At 46.2% G+C, this 19742-nt stretch overlaps 1 protein-coding gene across 1 annotated transcript in view; it reads left to right on the forward strand.

Moving 5' to 3' along the window:
- The first annotated feature begins 858 nt into the window (after window positions 1-858).
- MRAS (muscle RAS oncogene homolog) overlaps window positions 859-19742 on the forward strand; it is a 60398-nt gene continuing 41514 nt past the window's right edge. Inside the window, exon 1 of the mRNA XM_077829689.1 lies at window positions 859-941. The gene's annotated coding sequence lies outside the window, so the exon portion shown is untranslated. The remainder of the gene's footprint in view (window positions 942-19742) is intronic.

Raw genomic sequence — 19742 nt, forward strand, 5'->3', positions numbered from 1 at the left:
ATGAGGATGTGACACAACCGTTGATTTGATTTCTCAGCCCCAAACGAATAGGTGGGTCGGGGTTAATATCCCTGCCACTCCTGTCAGGAGGGGCCCTGCTGAATTAAATAAAACTTCAGTGTTCGTGATCAACTTGGTAAGTTTAAAAAAAAATTTAACTCTCCAAGATCTGATGAACCAGCCGCTGTTCCATCCTGGAATTGCAGAGCACCTGCTGCGCACTCGGAGTGGTGTTTCAGACGGTGCTCAATAAATAATCATTTCTTTTGTGCTGGAGGAGGTGGAAAAGTCTGAGGGCTCACAAAATCCATTCGCTTCCTTTATGTGACAAAACCAGTGAACACGCCCGTGTGTAAATCGCTCTGCCTGGATTCTGGGAGACGAATGAAATGGTCTCACGCTCCAGAAACGCCTTAAGGTCCCCCTGCCAAATCCCCCCCCCCCTCAGTCCACCTTAAAGCCAACTCATTGGAGCGCACTAGGCGGACTAGTCCATTTGTCAAAGGCAGGGTTCGCTGCTTTTTCTGATCCAGATCTAAAGAGCAGCTTTGCCCCTCGGGACTGGACCGGCCCCAGGGGGGAAGGGTTGGCGGTTCTGACGCACCCAGCCTGTTTCCGAAAGACCCCAAACAGCTGGTATTTTGCCCGCCTAACTAGAAACTAACCCGCCCCGCCTCCCCCTTTAGAGCCGTTCTATTTTTAGCCGCAGATATTGCAATATAAAGAATGCTTGGGGTGTCAAGCCGCCCGCAGAGAGGTGGCTGCCGCTTTAAGGGCCGCGGGAGCGAAGGGGAGGGCGGCGGCGGCGGCGCGGGGGGGGGATTAATGATCATCGCTGCTCTGGGTCTGCCAAAGGCATGGGGATACGGTAGGCGAGAAAGGAGCAGCTGGGTCCGGCCAGGGCGCTTTCCCCGGGACTGGGCACGACTTGGGGCTGCCTGGTGAGTGGAAAGAGCCGGGAGCAGCGAGGGGTGTGTCTGAGCCCTGGAAAGCGCTTCAGGGGACGCTGGGCTGGGCAGCCGGGCTGGGGCGGGCTGGGCTGGACTGACAGCGGCCGCTTCCCCTGGGGTGGGAAGGCGGGGAGGGGGCTGGCGGGCGTCGCTGTCTTTGAACACTTCCCCAGGTAGGGTCGTGTGACCCGTTCCTGTATGGAGGCTGAAGGGCCGGCGCGTGGTTGGGTTTGAAACGTGTCCTGAACAAATCTGCTGTTCAGAAGCCCAAACAAAAGTTGAAGTTCCCCTTCCAGTTCTGGGGGGGGGGGGGTTAAAACACTTTCTTCTTAAAAAGAGAAGTGAGCTGAGGTTTGATAGGACAGTGAAGTATTACAGCTCTGTTGGGAGACAAAACGTGAAATGTTTCTTCGCTGTCTAAAGATGGTTTTCTTTCTAAAACCCCCAGTACTTTCCAGCTCAAACTTTGCGGTAGCGGGTGGCACTCTGCTTTATTTTCTGTTGCTCCTAGCAAGACATGGTCACTGTGGACACTTTCCCCTTGATTCGGTATGAGCCACGTTTCATAGACTGCTCCATGGAGAGAGATTCCTGGACCATATCACTTTCTCTTTTTCTACAGTCAGGGTCAGAAAGAAATGACTTACTTACCCACAGTAGCGATTTTGGAGGCAACAGCTTCAAGGGTCACCTTCTCAAAAACATTTCAGGGGTGCTGCAACTAGGGCTGCTGGGGTGTGGCAGCACCCACTGGCTTTAAGTGGTTTCCATCAGATACAGGGTTTACAGTTTGGTTCAATGGCTGTCAGCACCCCCACTATAAAAATTGTTCCAACACCATGGAACATATGCTACTTTCTTTTTTCCATTGACATGATCACCCTTTTTTTTTTTTTTTTTTTTTTTTAAGATATGTGCCTAGTGGGTTTGATTATCTAAAGGTTAGAGGGGCAGGGCAGTGGGTGATTCTTAGTGATAATGTGTAAATTAAATACCTTCTTTTATTAAGTGTCTCACTCTCACAATAGTGAACCAGTAAGTTCAGGCTTACATTTTTCAAAGCTGCCTAGGAGATGTGGATGCCTATGGATCATTACCTTTAATGGGATGTAGATGTCTAGATCTCTGAAATTCCCCACTTCATTGTCTTGTCATTAGGTGGTTTTGGACTACTGCATGTATTTGAGAGCTGTCTGGGAAGTGGGGCCTTTCATTTTGTACTTTGGTTCTAGAGCCCAGAGTAGTTTGCCAGACTTCTAAATGGGATCTGTAGATACAGAAGCTTCTGTCTTTGATAACAAAATGTTTCCATTACCTCTAAGACAATGCCAAATATATTTAATAAGACAACTAATTAGCTTTGCCTCTTTATTTGCCTTGAGACAAAGTACTGGAAACTTGTGATGAAGCTGAAAACTCCCCAACTACTTTAGTTTGTATCTGTGACCACTGGTGACGTGAACTAGTAATGATGCTTTGTACTACTTTCCATCAAGGGCTCTACTTTGCAAAAGTAGTAAATCCCCATTTTACAGACTGAGAAACTGAGGCACAGAGAAGTTAACTGGCCATCTCCAGATGAGGCAGGAAAGGTTAGTGCTGGAATTAGAACCCAGGATGGCTGACTCCCCATCCTGTGCTCTAATCACCAGGTCATGCCGTGCAGCAGAATAAGTCTGATTTATTAACAGACAGTGTTACTCTAATCATGTTACGTATCAATTTCTAACCTTTCCAGGGTGAAAGATGGAAACTTTAGACTGTAAGCTTTTGTGTATACAGTCTGTAGCACAATGAGACCCTGGCTGAGGCCTCAAGGAAGTACCGCAATAAATAACATTAACCCTGGAGCATTGCTCTGTGTAAAGTCAGTTGGCCAAAATTTTCAACTTTGGTTACCTAACATTGAGTATCTTGGCCATTTGCTATACTGGGTCTCATTTAAGGTTACAGTTTTAATACCAAGCTTATTGCAACTTTTAAGGGGCACCATCAACTGGAAAATCATATTTGTCTGATCTGGAAAATATTGTTGATAAAATAGCTGCAAGTAACAACTCATGCACCAATCTTGTGGTCAGATCTGTGCAGCCAAATGTTTGTATTTGCAGAGTGCGCCACTGAAGTCAGTGGGACCCTGCGTAGGAGCAAGGAGCTGTCCACACCAATCTATTGCAATCCCAGGCCCCAATCCTGCAATCAATCAGTTTTTTCTCTATTTATTTTTTTTTTTACCTGCATTTGGAAGCACTCTCCCCCTCTGTGTTGCCTTGCACCTGAATCCCATTTAGCACAGGAGACACCATTGCAAAATCAGGCCTCAATCAATTTGTCCCTTGATGGAAAGACTCCTTGGATGAAAAGACCCTTTGCAGAAGAAATAAAAAATTAACAAATTAAAATAAATATATATAATCTAACCCATGCTGTTTAATGGTCTCTACAAAAAGCTGGATTTCTTTCTCCATTACTCAGTCCCCAAAACTTGACGCTGACAGTGTCCATCTAAATAACGGTTCAAAAATGGGAGACAGAGGCTTGTTCAGCACCAGCTATTATTCATAACTCTTCCTTTAATTGTTTGAATTTCTTCTTCCTTTGCTCCAGTGAATCCCACAAAATACCATGTGTAGCCTGACAATGCAAAGTTGGCTAAATTCATCTCTGGCATGACTGCACTGAAGTCAACAGTGCCCACTTCTCTGGAATGGTGTGACGGGCAGTTTGTATTTATTGGAGCATTTGGTGGGGGTTTTCACAAGCTCAAGATTTTGACAGAAGTAATTGAAAAAAACCAAAGCTTTCCTTTTTCTAAGATTTTTTTTTTTAAACGGGGACTGAACCTAGCAAAAGCGGGGAGAAAAACTGGATCATCTGGCAGTGCAACCAAAAGAGATTTTTTCCTCTTGGCACTGAAAAAGATACGTTGACATTTTGGGGGTGGAGAGAGCTGGGGGGGGAGAGAGAGAGAGATGAAAGGCTTTTTAAAATAAAACCTGGAGGAGAAGATGTTTTATTCTTCCAAACTTGCAGGACTGCTGCCCCATACCTGCACTGGTTCTGTAACTGGTGCTGAAGCAACTAATGTAAGTCCAAATGAATGTAGTGCAAATTAGTGTAATGAATCATCATAACTGGCATCTTGCCCTAGATTCCCTTGCACTTTCTGGCACAAAATACAGAGATGATTGTATATACCAGGGATAGCTTTCACATTTATTTCAAACCACAGAGTATTCTGGGGTGATCTGAGGAGTCCTTGTCATGCCTAGCAGGGCTTATGCTCTGCTCTGCTGATAATTCTGTTTGCACGGTCCATTTGGAGGTCATTGTGAGGGAACTTGTGGTGTTTGCTGTGTCTGTCCTTTTTTCTTTTCTTTTCTTTTTCTTTCCTTTGCTTTTATTTTCCTGCATCCCTGTGGTTGGGGTCAACACACAGTCCGAGGCATCATCTAAACTCTCAAAATAGTGCCTTTGCACTGGCTCAGTGCATAGGGATGAATTTCTTGCTAAATAAGGCAGGAAGTGAAACCAAGTCTCCTGAGTCATAATTCAGTGCTTTAACCACAGGCCCAGCCGTCCTCCTAAAACTGCCCATCTTTCCTCAGGATGTGATGTTCCGTGGATTTTATCTAATGGGTCTGGCCCGCTTGTGTGAGGTTCACTCCACTGGTTCCTGCCATTGGGAAACAAGGAGAAACTCTCCAACAGTTGGACCTTCTCTCCAATCTAGCCTGCTTTCTTGCACCCAAGAACTCTGGCATCCTCAGGAAAGAAGGGTGGGTCTCGGGAGGAAGGCTGTGTTTGTGATTAAAGCACTGAATTATGGCTCAGGAGACGTGGGGCCACTTCCTTCCTCTGCCACAGACTTTCACTGTGACCTTGGCTAACTCATTTGTTTTCTCTGTGCCTTATTTCCCCAGCTTCTGCTTGCATGGTACACCTTTCTCTGTCTTGTCTATTTCGATTGCAAGGAGGAAGGGATTATCTTTTCCTATGTATACATGCAGCCCCTAATACAGTGGGGCCTCTTGACACAACTGTAATACAAATAATATTAATGAGGCCACAATAACCGTGACATGAGACGAGTGTCTTCAGAAGCCACTCTGTAATGACAAAGTGTATAGGGGGCAGTGGGAAAGAGACTCTGATAAGGAATTCAGGTCTCCAGGAGGATATTATAAACAGGGCCGAGAAAGAGAAATGATCTTAAAAGTTATGGAAACAAACCTTGAAAGTGGCCTTTTAGAAATCCAAGTTGTTGTTCTCGGTGTCCAAGGCACTGAGAAGTTAATGAAATGTAGAGCCAGAAACTTCCTGTCAGGGTGGTTAAGCAGTGGAAGATATTGCCCAGGGAGGTTGTGGAATCTCCGTCGCTGGAGATTTTTAAGAGCAGTTTAGACAAACCCCTGTCAGGGATGGTCTTGATAAAACTTAGTCTTGCCATGAGTGCAGGGGACTGGACTAGGTGACCTCTCAAGGTACCTTCCAGTCCTACGATTCCATGATTCCCTTCAGACTAGTTCACGTCATCAGGGTTTTTCTGTCCATTATCCCCCCAATTCACAATGAGGGAACTAAGGCCAAAAAGTAATGTGACCTTCCCAAGAGCAACAGTGCTATGATTAGATCTGGAGAATTCAGACTAACTGAAAACAGAACTGGCATGAAATCGGCAGATGGGAGAAACGTACGCTACTCAGCTTAGGGGCGATGGCACGTCTTGCTGCTACTGCAGTTGAGAACAGAGAAGATCCTTGGGAGGAGACAACACAACCGTGCTGCCATCCTCAAATATCCCCCCTACAGACTTGCTAAAGGAAAAACACAGCTAAGGGGAAAATCCAAGATTGAGAAAGAAGCAGCCAACGTCTCAGTCGGTCGATTCTGCTTGGGTACGTCAATGTAAATCCAGAGTAACTCCATTGGCTTCAGCAGCTTTTACAACAAGCTTGGCCGTACAGATCTTTCCAAACAGAAGGGAGCAATAGATTGGTAGATATCAAGGCCAGAAAGGACCGTTGTGATCATTTAGTCCGACTCCTGCATAACACAGGCCAGAGAACTGCCCCCAAATAATTCCTGTTTGGTTTTAAGATTTATGGCTCTCTGATTAGCTGTTTTAGAATCAAATGAAGTGGTCACTACGTGTGGGCAAATATTGGTGAGGGAGTGATGCGGAGGGAAAATCTGCATGGGGATACGACTGACTAGATGTCCGCTGCCAGGTGGTGATGAAATAACTATGATAGAATGATGAGATCCAGTGAGATAAGTATTGAGACAGCTGGGGGAAAGATTGATTATTTTTTTAAATAGTTTACTGTCTTGTTATGGGTAATCCGGTTTCACATTGGCCGTGTGTGTGTGTAATTTATATTTTCAGTAAGTGATGGCGAGCCATTCACCTGTATTGAGCTGGCAGCAGTTTCATTTGAGGAAAGATAGCCCAGCGGTTAGGGAACTAGCCTAGTAGGTGAGAGACATGTGCTCAAATCCCTACTCCATCACAGACTTCCTGGGTGACCTGGGACAACTTACTTAGGTCCAGATTTTTAAAGGTACTTAAGCATTGCTGCCCTCAGTATGGCAACACCCAACTCTCATTTTCAAAAGAGGTTTAGACACTTGACAATCGAAATCATTCTTGAACAGGAAACGTAGGCTCAAAATCAGTTAGGCATTGCAACACTGAGTGGAGCAACACCTAAATACCTTTTAAAAATCTGGGCTTTAGCCTCGCTATGCCTCATTGCTCCATCTGTATAATGGGAATAACAGCACTTCCTACCTCACGGGGTGTTGTGAAGATAAATACATTAGATTGCGAGGTGCTTGGATACTACAGTAAATGGGGCCATGTAGGTACCCACAGTAGATCAATCATGGGATAGCTTTTTACTATAGCATTTCCTTCAAGATGGCATTCAGCCTCCACTCTCTGCAGCTGCCGCAGCAAAACTCTTGGGGCTGGTTTCTCCAGGCTATGCCCACTTTGCACCAGACAGAAATGGCCAGGAGAGAATTCCCCCTGTAATGTGGCTGCTCCACGCTTCTGAAAACTAGTCCCTTGGTAACTTGTGGCCAAAATCTGCCATCCTTAATTTCCATTTGCCGTTGTCTCCACTGCTTAATTACAAACCACAGAGCTTAGCTCGTTGACTTCAAATGGAAGTTTTCTGAGTAGCTCCCTGTGATATAGCTCTGCACTGTGCTGGCTTGCCAGGTAATGCAATGCCCTGTGTAGCCTGCTCACTCCAGCTCCAAGCCACAGCTCTGGTTTTGGGGACAAATGGTCTGACTCGAACTGGCCTCCAAGTTCAGCTTTTGCTCTGTAAATAAGAATGCTGGTGACCATCGAAACCCTGAAAGGTCTGTTTTAAATTCTTTCCAAATAGTTGAGGTGTAACTTAATACAATGAATATGATTTTTCATCACACAAGCCTTTTTATTGCTACAGACTCTGCACACAAAGAGTCTGTAATGCAGCTGCTCACTTCCAAATATGTTCATGTTGGTACTTCAGGTTAACAAGGAGATGGGAACCTGAAAAACTCATTGGTTGGGGGTTTTTATCCCTGGGATGGAGGGGGCCCAGGATTTTCACAACCATAGAAAAATGTCTCCTGCTGGATCACCGATAGCTCTTCCTGCATCAGCCAAATGTAAACTGAGGTTCTCCTTGCCAAATGATCTGGTCCATCATGCTTTTTCAGAGAGATTCCAATTGCCAGTTAATCTGATAAAGAGACAGAGGATCCATAAACACCTCAGCCGTGCTCTTGTCTAGTCTCAGAGATTCTGCTTAGTCTCTGAGACTAGACAAGAGCACGGCTGAGGTGTTTATGGATCCTCTGTCTCTTTATCAGATTAACTGGCAATTGGAATCTCTCTGAAAAAGCATGATGGACCAGATCCTCAGCTGGTGTAAACTGGTATAATTCCATTGAAGTAAAAGGGGTTGCACTAATTTACACTGAATGAGGGGGAAATCAAATTCAGCTCCTGTTGTATGGGTCCAACTACCTTTTATATTTCTTGGGTCCAATTCTAATCTCAGAGTTACACTGATGTAACAAACTTCAGTAGTAGAACTCCTGATTTACTCCAATGGAAGTAAGAAGAGACTAGGTTCCTTAGTTAAAAACTCATTTATCAGCTGCTTGTTGTCGTTTGTTATTTACATTATCATAGACTATCTCTTAATTTAAAAAAAAAAACGATTGATTATTGTAAAAGATAACATGTTCAAAAAACATATGCCTGTTTCTTTGGGATTTGAGCCCTAAAACCCTAAGTCCATTTTGAAATGGGGAATCACGCTTCAAAGTCACTTGGACGCAGATCCTCAAAGGTATTTAGGTGCCTAACTCCTGTTGGTGGTCAGTGATGCACTGATTTCAATTTCCCATTGACTTAAGTCCTTTTGAGGAGCTGGGCCTTATGTACTTCTGAAAACGTTTACCAGAAGGTTATTATGACTTAGTTTCTTTAAATTCTCTATTCTAAGATAAACCTGGGTGCCTCTCTTTCCAGATACTGGCTGAAAGGGTTGAAAATAGCAGACTTTTAAAAAACACGACTACCATAGATAATCTTGCTAGACAGGTCTGAGAAGCAGGCCATGCCCATTCTTTAACTCGCTGAAACAGCTGCAGTGGAACTGGTTCATTGTTAATTGTCCATAACCCCGACTGGAAGATGTATGGAAACATTCGTAAGCTACTTAGAAAAGACAATTATCATGATGATTAATATCTCGGCCAGCATCGCAGGCAGAACTAAAAGAAGTGTTTCTCCAAAGAAAACTAGTGTTGTGGCTTCCCATAGTTTGAAAATAGATCTGTTTTAGTAGTATTTAATTCTCAAATCATCAGTCCAAACGCAGGTTTCAGAGTAACAGCCGTGTTAGTCTGTATTCGCAAAAAGAAAAGGAGTACTTATGGCACCTTAGAGACTAACCAATTTATTTGAGCATAAGCTTTCGTGAGCTACAGCTCACTCCAATGAAGTGAGCTGTAGCTCACGAAAGCTTATGCTCAAATAAATTGGTTAGTCTCTAAGGTGCCACAAGTCCTCCTTTTCTTAGTCCAAACGCAGTTATCAGTGGAAATAAATATACTTGCAACAGTCCCAAATGCTTCAGTAATCACGTTTGCATAGGTAAGACTTCAATTTTCTTACAATGTTTGATTTCTTTAATACTGACCTCAGGTACTTGGCCTCCGTTGCCATAACAGCTGAGCACTTCACAATCTTTAATGGATTTATACCCTCAACACCCCTGTGAAATAGGGAAGTGCTACGATCCTAATTTTTATAGCTAGGGAACTGAGACAGAGAAGCTAAGAGTATGTCTGTCTACACAACGATTAAAAAACCTGTGGCACCAAATCTCCAAGGCTGGGTCAGCTGGCTTGGGCTGCAGGGCTATAAATTAGCAATGTCAATGTTCAGGCTCTGGCTGGAGCCCAGTCTCTGAGACCCCAGGACAGGGGAGGTTCTGTGGCCTGCAATGTGTGGGAGGTCAGACTAGATGATCGTGATGATCCCTTCTGGCCTTAAGTCTATGAGACTGTGTAGCTGCTTATTCTTTTTGCAGTCTTGCAAAACTGTTTAAGTGTTGGGGATTTGAATGATTAAATAGCAGAGCAGTTTCTGCCTAGTCTCTCCTTCATTAATGTACCTGCCAGCCCATTTTCGCTATATTTTAAAATGGTGGAAGTAAAATAACATGAGGTGATTTCAAACTTAAGATAATTTAGACCCCCAAGACAAAGTCTGCTCTTGAGGTTATGGCTTTGTAGCAGGTTGTGAGGGGAAGGGGGTAATTGCCAGCTCAGGTAGACGTACCCCCAAGCTAGCACACTAAAAATAGCAGCATGGCCACGGTGGCAGACAAGGTGTCTCAGGCTAGCTGCCCCAGTATAGATCGGGGTGGCCAACCTGAGCCTGAGAAGGAGCCAGAATTTACCAATGGACATTTCCAAAGAGCCACAGTAATACGTCAGCAGGCCCCCATCAGCTCGCCCTCCCCCCCTGCCCCCACCACTCCCAGCGCCTCCCACCCACTGGCAGCCCCACCGATCAGAGCCGCCCTCCCCTCTCCCACCCCCTCCCCCCCCCGCACCTCCCGATCAGCTCTTTTGTGGGATACAGGAGGCTCTGGGAGGGAGGGGGAGGAGTGAGGGCACGGCAGGCTTAGGGGAGGGGGCGGGAAGGGGTGGAGTGGGGGCAGGGCCTGTGGCAGAGCCAGGGGTTGAGTAGTGAGCACCCCCCGGCACATTGGAAAGTTGGTGCCTATCCAAGGAGCCGCATGTTAACTTCTGAAGAGCCGCACGTGGCTCCGGAGCCGCAGGTTGGCCACCCCGTCCTAGATACACACTCAGGCAGCTAGCCGGGGCCACTGCAGCTACATTGCTATTTTTAGTGCACTAGCGTGAACAAAGCTAGCACGTGTGCGTGTGTCTGAGCTGGGAATTCCACCTCCCAGCTGCTGTGTAGACATACCCTGGATGAGAAAAGCAAAGCAGACTGATTTTGTAGGGTGTCTGTATCCCAATATGCTCTGCAGACTTGGAGGCAAATAACAAAGGGAGAGAAACATTAGGATGTAAAAGCAAAGGAGAAAATGTTTTGGATTTAGACTGGATGAAGGGTCTGTTCCCTTACGACTTGGGAAGAATAATTCCTCCCACTGCAGAAGTCACTGGGTGGAATTCTCTGGCATGTGTCATGCAGGAGGTCAGACAAGATGACCATGTCCCTTCTGGCCTTTAAAATCTATGAGGCAGAGAGATGAAGCATGACTGTGCCAGATGACATGAACTTGGGGAGACTTACAAAGACAGATGAAGAGCCCAGGTGAACAGTGGGGAGTGGAGAAAAGATGAGGTAGTCAGAGTAAGCAATCTTGGAAAGGGCTTTTAGAACCCAAGGGTTGGAGGGAGGGGGTTGTACATATGCAATTAATATGAAACAATCAAATTTCCAAAAAAAAATTGCTAATGTTGACCAGGATCTTGAAATGAATGGGGAGCCGCTGGAGTTGCTTGAGGGTTGGGGCTATGAAATGTGACACTAATATTGCTTCTCACCAGTAGGTCTCAAAGCATTTTACGAAGGATGTCAGGATCATTATCCTCAGTTTACAAATGGGGAAACTGAGGCACAGAGAGGCTGACTTGTGCCTCAATCTATGACCAGAGCGCACATACGTTTATAACACATCTGATGTGAAAGTCACCTTTTGATACAATTAAAAAAAGACTTTCTGATAGCTGTGACGGAGACTACGGGAAGCTGGCTAATGAGATGATTATGAACTACAGCAAATTATCCCAGGGTTACAGTGCACTAAACACTGTTTAGAAGCCAATACACAAAAAAATTTTGTTTTTGGTTTTAGTTTTAAATATGAGGAAATTGGCACAGTGGGCAGAACTGACTGACTGAACTGTCATTTCCCCCTTCCGTAAGACTGGGTGTATACTGAATTCAGGCATTACTTACATGAGGCAAAAGGACATGGACCCAAAAATGTTGAGGGTTCAGTGGCTAAACTGAAACATGCTGTAGCAGGAAATAATCCTGTCCCTTAGCAGCCCTGATTTATAAACCAAAAAAAAAAAAGGCAGCTGGAATCTGTACCATTTCTATTATGCTTCTGTCCTTTTTCATAGAGAATTGTATATCCAGAAACTTGCCAAGACGTTGTCAACCAGCTTATGTTGTATTACCGCTCACATGGTCAAGGTAAAATATAGCACTGTTGATAGTTCTTTCGACTGATAAGATCTAGACTGAGGCAGATCTTGGCTGTGTCCTTGAGACCTTGTCAAAGCATGCGCGCACCCACACACATGCAGTCTGTGGGTGGAGTGGGATTCCTTGTGTGAGAGAGAATTCAGAGTTCCATTGAATTCAATGTCAAAACTCTTGTTGACTTCAGGATTTAGCTCAGAAAGAATACAAAGCACAAGTAAGATCCTTACCTGGAGAGACACCTCAGGCCAAATGATGGAAGCCAAGACACTTCATTGCAAAAAAGTGTTTGATTTTTCTTTCCCAGTGAGAGATTACCATATTAGCAATCCCACTGTAAAATCCTAGTGGAGACAAGGGACTTTTACTTTTTGGGCAGGGGATAGCTAGGACACATTATACACTGGCACATGGTTGTCCTTGCCCATAACAAAACTGCAGATGCTTTTTCTCCACTAGGATTTTACAGTGGGATAGCTAATGTGTGTGTTATCCTGTGGAAAAACTACATAAAAAATGTGTGTGAACACAAAGTCTAAATATGGTTCAGTGAAACATTCCACTGAGTTTACCACAATTACTTAAAACTCATGAGACGCAAAGCAATGAAGCTTATTTAGAAGAGGAATACCAGCTTGTTCAGCAAGTATTCATAACACGAGAACTAGGGGTCACCAGATGAAACTGTTAGGAAGCAAGTTTAAAACAAACAAAAGGAAGTTTTGTTTTGTTTTTTTTTCACACAATGCAGTCAGTCTGTGGAACTCCTTGCCAGAAGACGTTGTGAAGGCCAAGACTATAACAGGGTTCAAAAAAGAACTAGATAGCCATCGATGGACCTATCCTCCATGAACTTATTAGCCAGGATGGGCAGTGATGGTGTCCCTAGCCTCTGTTTGCCGGAAGCTGCGAATTGGACACAGGGGGTGGATCACTTGATGATTACCTGTTCTGTTCATTCCCTCTGGGGCACCTGGCATTGGCCACTGTCGGAAGACCGGATACTGAGCTATATGGACTTTTGATCTGACTCAGTGTGGCCATTCTTATGTTCTTAAGAATGATGCCTCAGCAGAACGCAAGGATCTGGGTGCATTTGAAAGACTTTAGTATTCTGGGATACCCATCCACCTTTGACTTCTTGGATAAGATCACTGAATGTCATCCGATGAAGTGAGTTGTAGCTCACAAAAGCTTATGCTCAAATAAATTTGTTAGTCTCTAAGGTGCCACAAGTCCTCCTTTTCTTTTTGTGAATGTCAGGAGGAAGCCAATGGGATTTTTTTAATGCAGAATTCCTATTTTTGTTGTGTCCAGTTCTACTTTTCAGTTGATGCATTGATCAAAGTGATGCTGCCAGTTGCTTAGGAAGTGTCTCATACCTTTGGTTAAATGAAGGTGAATCCCATGCAGCATGGCTGTTAGTTGTCTATATGGATAATAAACTATGTATAGAATCCTCCAATGATGCCACTGCCTTCTAAGGCAAGTAAATGGTGAGGGCCAAATCAGGATGACTGTGTCCTTTTAAACAGTGCTTATAGCGGTGCTGTAACTACTAATCTTCTGACCTTTCTAGAAAGGTCTCTGTCTCAGCTAATAAAGTCCTTTTTTTTCCTCCTGTGTCAAACGGCATCTTTACTAAAAAGAAAAGGAGTCCTTGTGGCACATTAGAGACTAACCAATTTATTTGAGCATGAGCTTTCGTGAGCTACAGCTCACTTCATCAGATACATACCGTGGAAACCACGGTATGTATCTGATGAAGTGAGCTGTAGCTCACGAAAGCTCATGCTCAAATAAATTGGTTAGTCTCTAAGGTGCCACAAGGACTCCTTTTCTTTTTGCGAATACAGACTAACACGGCTGTTACTCTGAAACCTGGCATCTTTACTGTCCATGCAAAGTAGTCAGGACTTTGGGTTTTTCAGATCTTGCATGAGAGAGCTGCTTCCATGGTTACATGCAGTTAACTATGTTGCAACGCTAGAAGGAAGGAAAAATGGGGTCAGCCTTCCAGAAACTGAACTTGTGTGTTTGTGAAATCTACTTATGCCAACCTGATCATAGAATATTAGGGTTGGAGGAGACCTCAGGAGGTCATCTAGTCCAACCCCCTGCTCAAAGCAGGACCAACACCCACTGAATCATCCCAGCAAGGTTTTGTCAAGCTGTGCCTTAAAAACCTCTAAGGAAGGAGATTCCACCACCTCCCTAGGTAACCCATTCCAGTGCTTCACCACCCTCCGAGTGAAATAGTGTTTCCTAATATCCAACCTAGACTTCCCCCACTGCAACTTGAGAGCATTGCTCCTTGTCCTGTCATCTGCCACCGCTGAGAACAGCCTAGCTCCATCCTCTTTGGAACCCCCCTTCAGGTAGTTGAAGGCTTCAATCAAATCCCCCCTCACTCTTCTCTTCTGCAGACTAAATAACCCCAGGTCCCTCAGCCTCTCCTCGTAAGTCATGTGCCCCAGCCCCCTAATCATTTTTGTTTCCCTCTGCTGGACTCTGTCCCATTTGTCCACATCCCTTCTGTAGTGGGGGGACCAAAACTTGACACAATACTCCAGGTGTGGCCTCACCAGTGCCGAATAGAGGGGAATAATCACTTCCCTCGACCTGGTGGCAATGCTCCTACTACTACAGCCCAATATGCTATTGGCCTTCTTGGCAACAAGGGCACGCTGCTGACTCATATCCAGCTTGTTGTCCACTGTAATCCCCAGGTCCTTTTCTGCAGAACCGCTGCTTGGCCAGTCGGTCCCCAGCCTGTAGCTGTGCATGGGATTCTTCCTTCCTAAGTGCAGGATTCTGCACTTGTCCTTGTTGAACCTCATCAGATGATTAAACTTGCGGCTTCCTCTCTGATATGCAGCATCTGGGGTGGGCTGAGCACCTCTGAGACAAGTATATGATGCTGGAGAAGTTATTTTTGTAGTGTATTAAGCTAATTGGACAACCACAACTTGGATTCATGGGGCAAAAGCAGAAGAATTGGATTGTTCAGTGTGAAAGATGCTCCATGGCTGTGAGAACGGAGGGGTTCTTCAGATGAGATTTATTTATTTTTTGCTTACAGCTTTAAGAAAATCTCTGTGAAGTGATTATGTAAGTGATGCCATTTGGAGCTGTGCTGCTGTTTCTAGACTCCCACATGTTCTGGGTTGAATCTGGAATGTCAGTGCTTTAGGTGAGCACAAGAGACTTTATTGCATTACGAATAATTTATGTGCAAAGTAATTCATGGATTGGAACGGTCTAAACTCACTCGCTGACTGTCAAAACCATAATATCTGCCAAACCACAGATTATAATGAAAGTGTTAACAGATACATATCAAAAGCAGTGAGATGTGGCAAATGATTTGAACAACTCTGCTTAAAGCACACAGTATGGATTTAAGAGGAGCGGTGGTGACTTAGGATTTCTACTCTTGGGGTTTTTTTCTTTTTTTCATAGTGTATCTCTTTACTAAAACTGTAGCCCCTACAAATCAGACCTATCACAAATATTTCTAAAGTGTATTAATCTTCTACTTCTATCGTCTGAAAAGGTCTGGGATTTCCCTCCCAATGCAGAGCGTGACGCAGCTGACAGGGCAGCTGGGCCAGACTGAGCCGCTCGCATCGGGGACCTCCAGCAGCCAGAGCCCCTCCCCTGCCCCCCCCCCACAGCCTCAGCGCTCTGGGGGGGGCACAGCAGCATGTCTGGCAGCGGCTCCGCGCGGAGCCAGACACGTTGCTTTAAGCAGCACGGTAAGGGGGCCGGGGAGCTGGAGAAGGGGTATGGGATCCCAGGGGGCAGTCAGGGGACAGGGAACAGGAGGGTTGGATGGGTTGGGTGTTCCGGGGGGGGGGGGGGCTCTCAGGTGGCAGGGGTGTGGAGAGGGGTCAGGGAGCAGGGGGGTTACATGGGTCAGGGGTTCTGGGGGGGGCAGTCAGGGGACAGGGAGCAGTTGGATAGGCATGGGAGTCCCGGGGATCTGTCAGGTGGCGGGGGTGTGGATAGGGGTCAGGGCAGTCAGGGGACAGGTAGGGGGGTGGGGTCCTAGGGGGAGAGTTAGGGTGGGAGGTTCTTAGGAGGGGGCAGTCGGGGACAAGAAGAAGAGAGGCTTAGATAGGGGGTGAGGTCCCAGGGGGCAGTTAGGGGTAGGGGTCCTGGGAGGGAGCAATCAGGGAACAAGGAGCAGAGGGCGTTGGATGGGTTGGGGATTCTGTAGGGGGCAGTCAGGGGGTGGGAAGTGGGAGGGAGTGGCTAGGGGGTGGGGCTACCTCTTCCCCCCCCCCCCCCCACCGCCCTGTGGAGTGTCCATTTTTTTTTGTTTTTTTTTGTTTTTGAAAGTTCAAATATGGTAACCCTAATCCCAGAATATGGGGAAACTACCATGTCCTAAAGTCAACATTTGAATTATAGGTAGATGGATTCTGCCTAACTTCAAAGCCACTCACCAGTTGTGTGTTTTACAAAGTTTAGGGACAATTCTGCCCCCTGTTCAAACTCTCCCACTGCCCGGCAGCCCAAGGTGTGGGGGAGGAGGGCTGTAAAAGAACTGAGAGGATCACAGCCTAGGAATCTACGCTGCGGGACGGAAGCTAAGATATACCTCTCAGCCACACCACAGGTCACAACCTCCTCAATACCCACCATCTCAGTGCTCTTACGAGCACACCTGAATCCACACCTGAATCCACAACCTATCAGACTGCCTCTTCTAAGCACTCTTGACAGGTTAATCGAGGGCCTGAACAATTACGCCTTGCAACATCAGCTGCCATCTACACACCTGTCATGTCCCTTCAGCAGTCAACAGACCACCTTTCACAAAAGTTAGAATATCACCTCTGACAGATGGATCCTGGAGATTATTTTGAAGAGTTAAGCCATTCAATTCATGTCCCTCCCCCATTCCAACCCTCCTTCCCCAACTCCCTTCAGGGAAGAGTGAAGGGGGATTTGATAGCAGCCTTCAACTACCTGAAGGGGGGTTCCAAAGAGGATGGAGCTAGGCTGTTCTCAGTGGTGGCAGATGACAGGACAAGGAGCAATGGTCTCAAGTTGCAGTGGGGGTGGTCTAGGTTGGATATTAGGAAACACTATTTCACTAGGAGGGTGGTGAAGCACTGGAATGGGTTACCTAAGGAGGTGGTGGAATCTCCATCCTTAATGGCTTTTAAGGCCCGGCTTGACAAAGCCCTGGCTGGGATGATTTCGTGGGTGTTGGTCCTGCTTTGAGCAGGTCTCTTCCAACCCTAATATTCTATGATTCGATGATCACCTTGGTTCAGGAGATTTGTATGCTTGACATAAGCGGCCTTATGCAGCCCTTCCTTGTAGCCCCTGGTGTAGGGGGAGGGAAGAGAGCAGCATTACATATAGTGCTACAGGAAATCTAGGCAGCTCTGCAGCCGGTAGGCAGCCCTGGGAAGTTTAAACAAAGTAGAGAGTGAGGAGAATGCAGAACAAGTCAGTGGGATTGTACAAAAAGGGATAGGGTGAAAAATTCTTTGTGTGTGTGGTGTAAGTGCTTCTACCCACAATCTCCCTTTAAGATAGACAGCAGCATTCACTGTGGCTAGAAAGTATGTGGTGTTGAATCAGCCTTAGAGAAGATGTGTACCAACAGGTTGAAGGTTTTGGAACTAGTTTCGCAGTCGCCCTCCCCCACCACCCAAAAAATCCAACTGCCTCACAAAAGCTTAGACTCCACATGGTTCACCCATCTCTAATATGCACTCCTCATCCAAGGGGGAAGTGAGCACTGTGCTGTGCAACTGCTGTTAACTCTGCGCCTGTGAAAGAGAGTGCAAAATCGGTGTGAAAATGGCCCGTGTCACTCCCTTAGCTGTACAGCAGTGATTCTGCAGAGGTGTAGAAGGCAGTTCAGTTCAGTTAGATACTTTGAGCATGTGGAGCAGGAGTGCAAAGTCAAATGCACCATTAAGATGCAAGGGGAGGGCATTTGGGGTAAAACAGGCTTGTGTCCTTACTGTGACTGTTTATCCTGTGTTGTGAAACCTGCCCAAAGTGGACACAGATCCCAGTCAAGTCCCTCCTGAGCACTACACAATATCTGTGAGACCACACAACAGAGGGCCACTGAGGAGCTGAACGATGATAGGTAAACAGTGCAGTCCAAGTCAAATCCAGCAGGTCCTGCCACAGGTCACTTTAGTAGGGACATCTCTCCAGCTGGGGATGTAGCCAGGGGAAAAGGAAGGCCGGGTCGGGGGGTGTTGACAGCCCATCCTGGGAAGGTATCTATTGTTCTGGATAATAAACATGCAATTTAAATATTTTTGTAAAACAAGGTGCGTTTATCCACTCCTCACTGGGATCTGTGAATTCCGCACCCCCAACAGCTCAGTCACCTCTGTCTCTGCTCTTCCACTCCCTGCAGAGCTGGCTAACACCAGTTAGGTTCTTCCACACACATCCTTTGCAGCCTTGGCTGTTGCCCTCTTATGAGTCAGTCACTGGCTTGATTCTGTCGCTGCTGGTTGCACCCTGTTGACTGCAAAAAGCTGGTTTGGATTTACACCCTCCCTGGCTATAATTCGACCAGCCTGCCCCAGATTCACACCTCGGTCGCGGGACAGCCGCAGAATAAAGGCCAATGGAGGCAAAAGCTTTGATGTTCTGCATGGCACTGCAAAAGACTGAGGGTTAAATCCTGGCTCCATTGATGTTAATAGCAAAACTGCCATTGATATGAGTGGGGCTAGGATTTAATCTACAGCCTTTAGGATACACTTACATATAACAAAGTCTCTGTGGTATTTGGGGATTATATAAATGTAAAATGGGGGAGACTGTAAGGTCCGCATGACAAGTACACCCTCAGCTGCACGTAGGCAGTTGGCATGCGCCTTTGGTTGCTAGCTACTGTTATTCAGAATGGCATGGGTGCCATTTTCAGGTACCGACCTGGCACTTTTGGCCTCCAAAGGCTTTCGCTCGCGATGAAACCTCAGAAGGGCTAAAATGATCCTGGTTTGGGGTTTTGCTCAGTTTTTGAGATCTGTGTTGAGTCATTCAATTTCTAACAAGAAAAGGGCTCGTTTTGCTAGCCCTAGTGATGCTTATTGCTTCATGCAATCGGAGGGCCTGATTTTGAAGTCCAATGGAAAGACTCCCATTGACTTAAAATTTAGTTTTCGATCAGGGCCTAAAGGAGCAAATACCTCTGCATTTTGTCAAGGTCTGCTGTCTTGTGAGGTGAATGGACTCTTGTCTCTTCACGTACGCCTTAGGTTGGGGAAAGGGGAGCTGAAGTGGAGACCAGGGATATGGGGTACTATACAGTACCTGCACTTCTGGCAGGAAAAAGCATATTTATGCAAAGGAACACCTGTCGGATGTATATGGGCAGAGTCTGTCACTAGGACCCATCTGAAACACCACTCCCTGCTCCATCTCCTTCCTTCTCCACCCCTTCCATGGGAAATTAGAACTCCAGCACCTACGGTATTCCTTGCAAGACCTTTTCATCCCCTCTTCATCTCCATCTAAGATACTCACTCTCCCCGCAGCTGTTAAACCCTTTCACCTCATCTTCCAGGTGTGCAGGTTATCGAGGTTTGCCTCAGATCCGCATCTGTCTGCATAGGGGTCCACTATCCTAGAGCCATCGCGGGCCTGGCCACTGCTTCCTGCAGCTCCCATTGGCCGGGAACAGCGAACCGCGGCCACTGGGAGCTGCGAGCAACCGTACCTGTAGATGCTCAGGTAAACAAAGCGTCTTGCGGCCTGCCAGGGGTTCATCCTGAACAAGCCGCGAACCAAGTTTGGGAACCCCTGCTTTAGAGTCTCCTGGATTTATTTAGAAGACTAGATGAAGTAACCAACAGTGGTGGATTTCAGGGGGTTTATTGGCACGTCAGTGAGCTCCGATGTGTAAGCGGGAAGTTGCCCATTTCCAGGGATTGTACTTAACAGGAAGGGCAGTCATTGGAATTCCGAGGCATTTCCTCCTGTGCAGATTTGTTCTTTCTATTATCTCTGTATGGGCAGGGCCAGCGAAC

Source organism: Eretmochelys imbricata, chromosome 11 (genome assembly GCF_965152235.1).
Source record: "Eretmochelys imbricata isolate rEreImb1 chromosome 11, rEreImb1.hap1, whole genome shotgun sequence".
In the NCBI taxonomy this organism is placed as follows: Eukaryota; Metazoa; Chordata; order Testudines; family Cheloniidae; genus Eretmochelys; species Eretmochelys imbricata.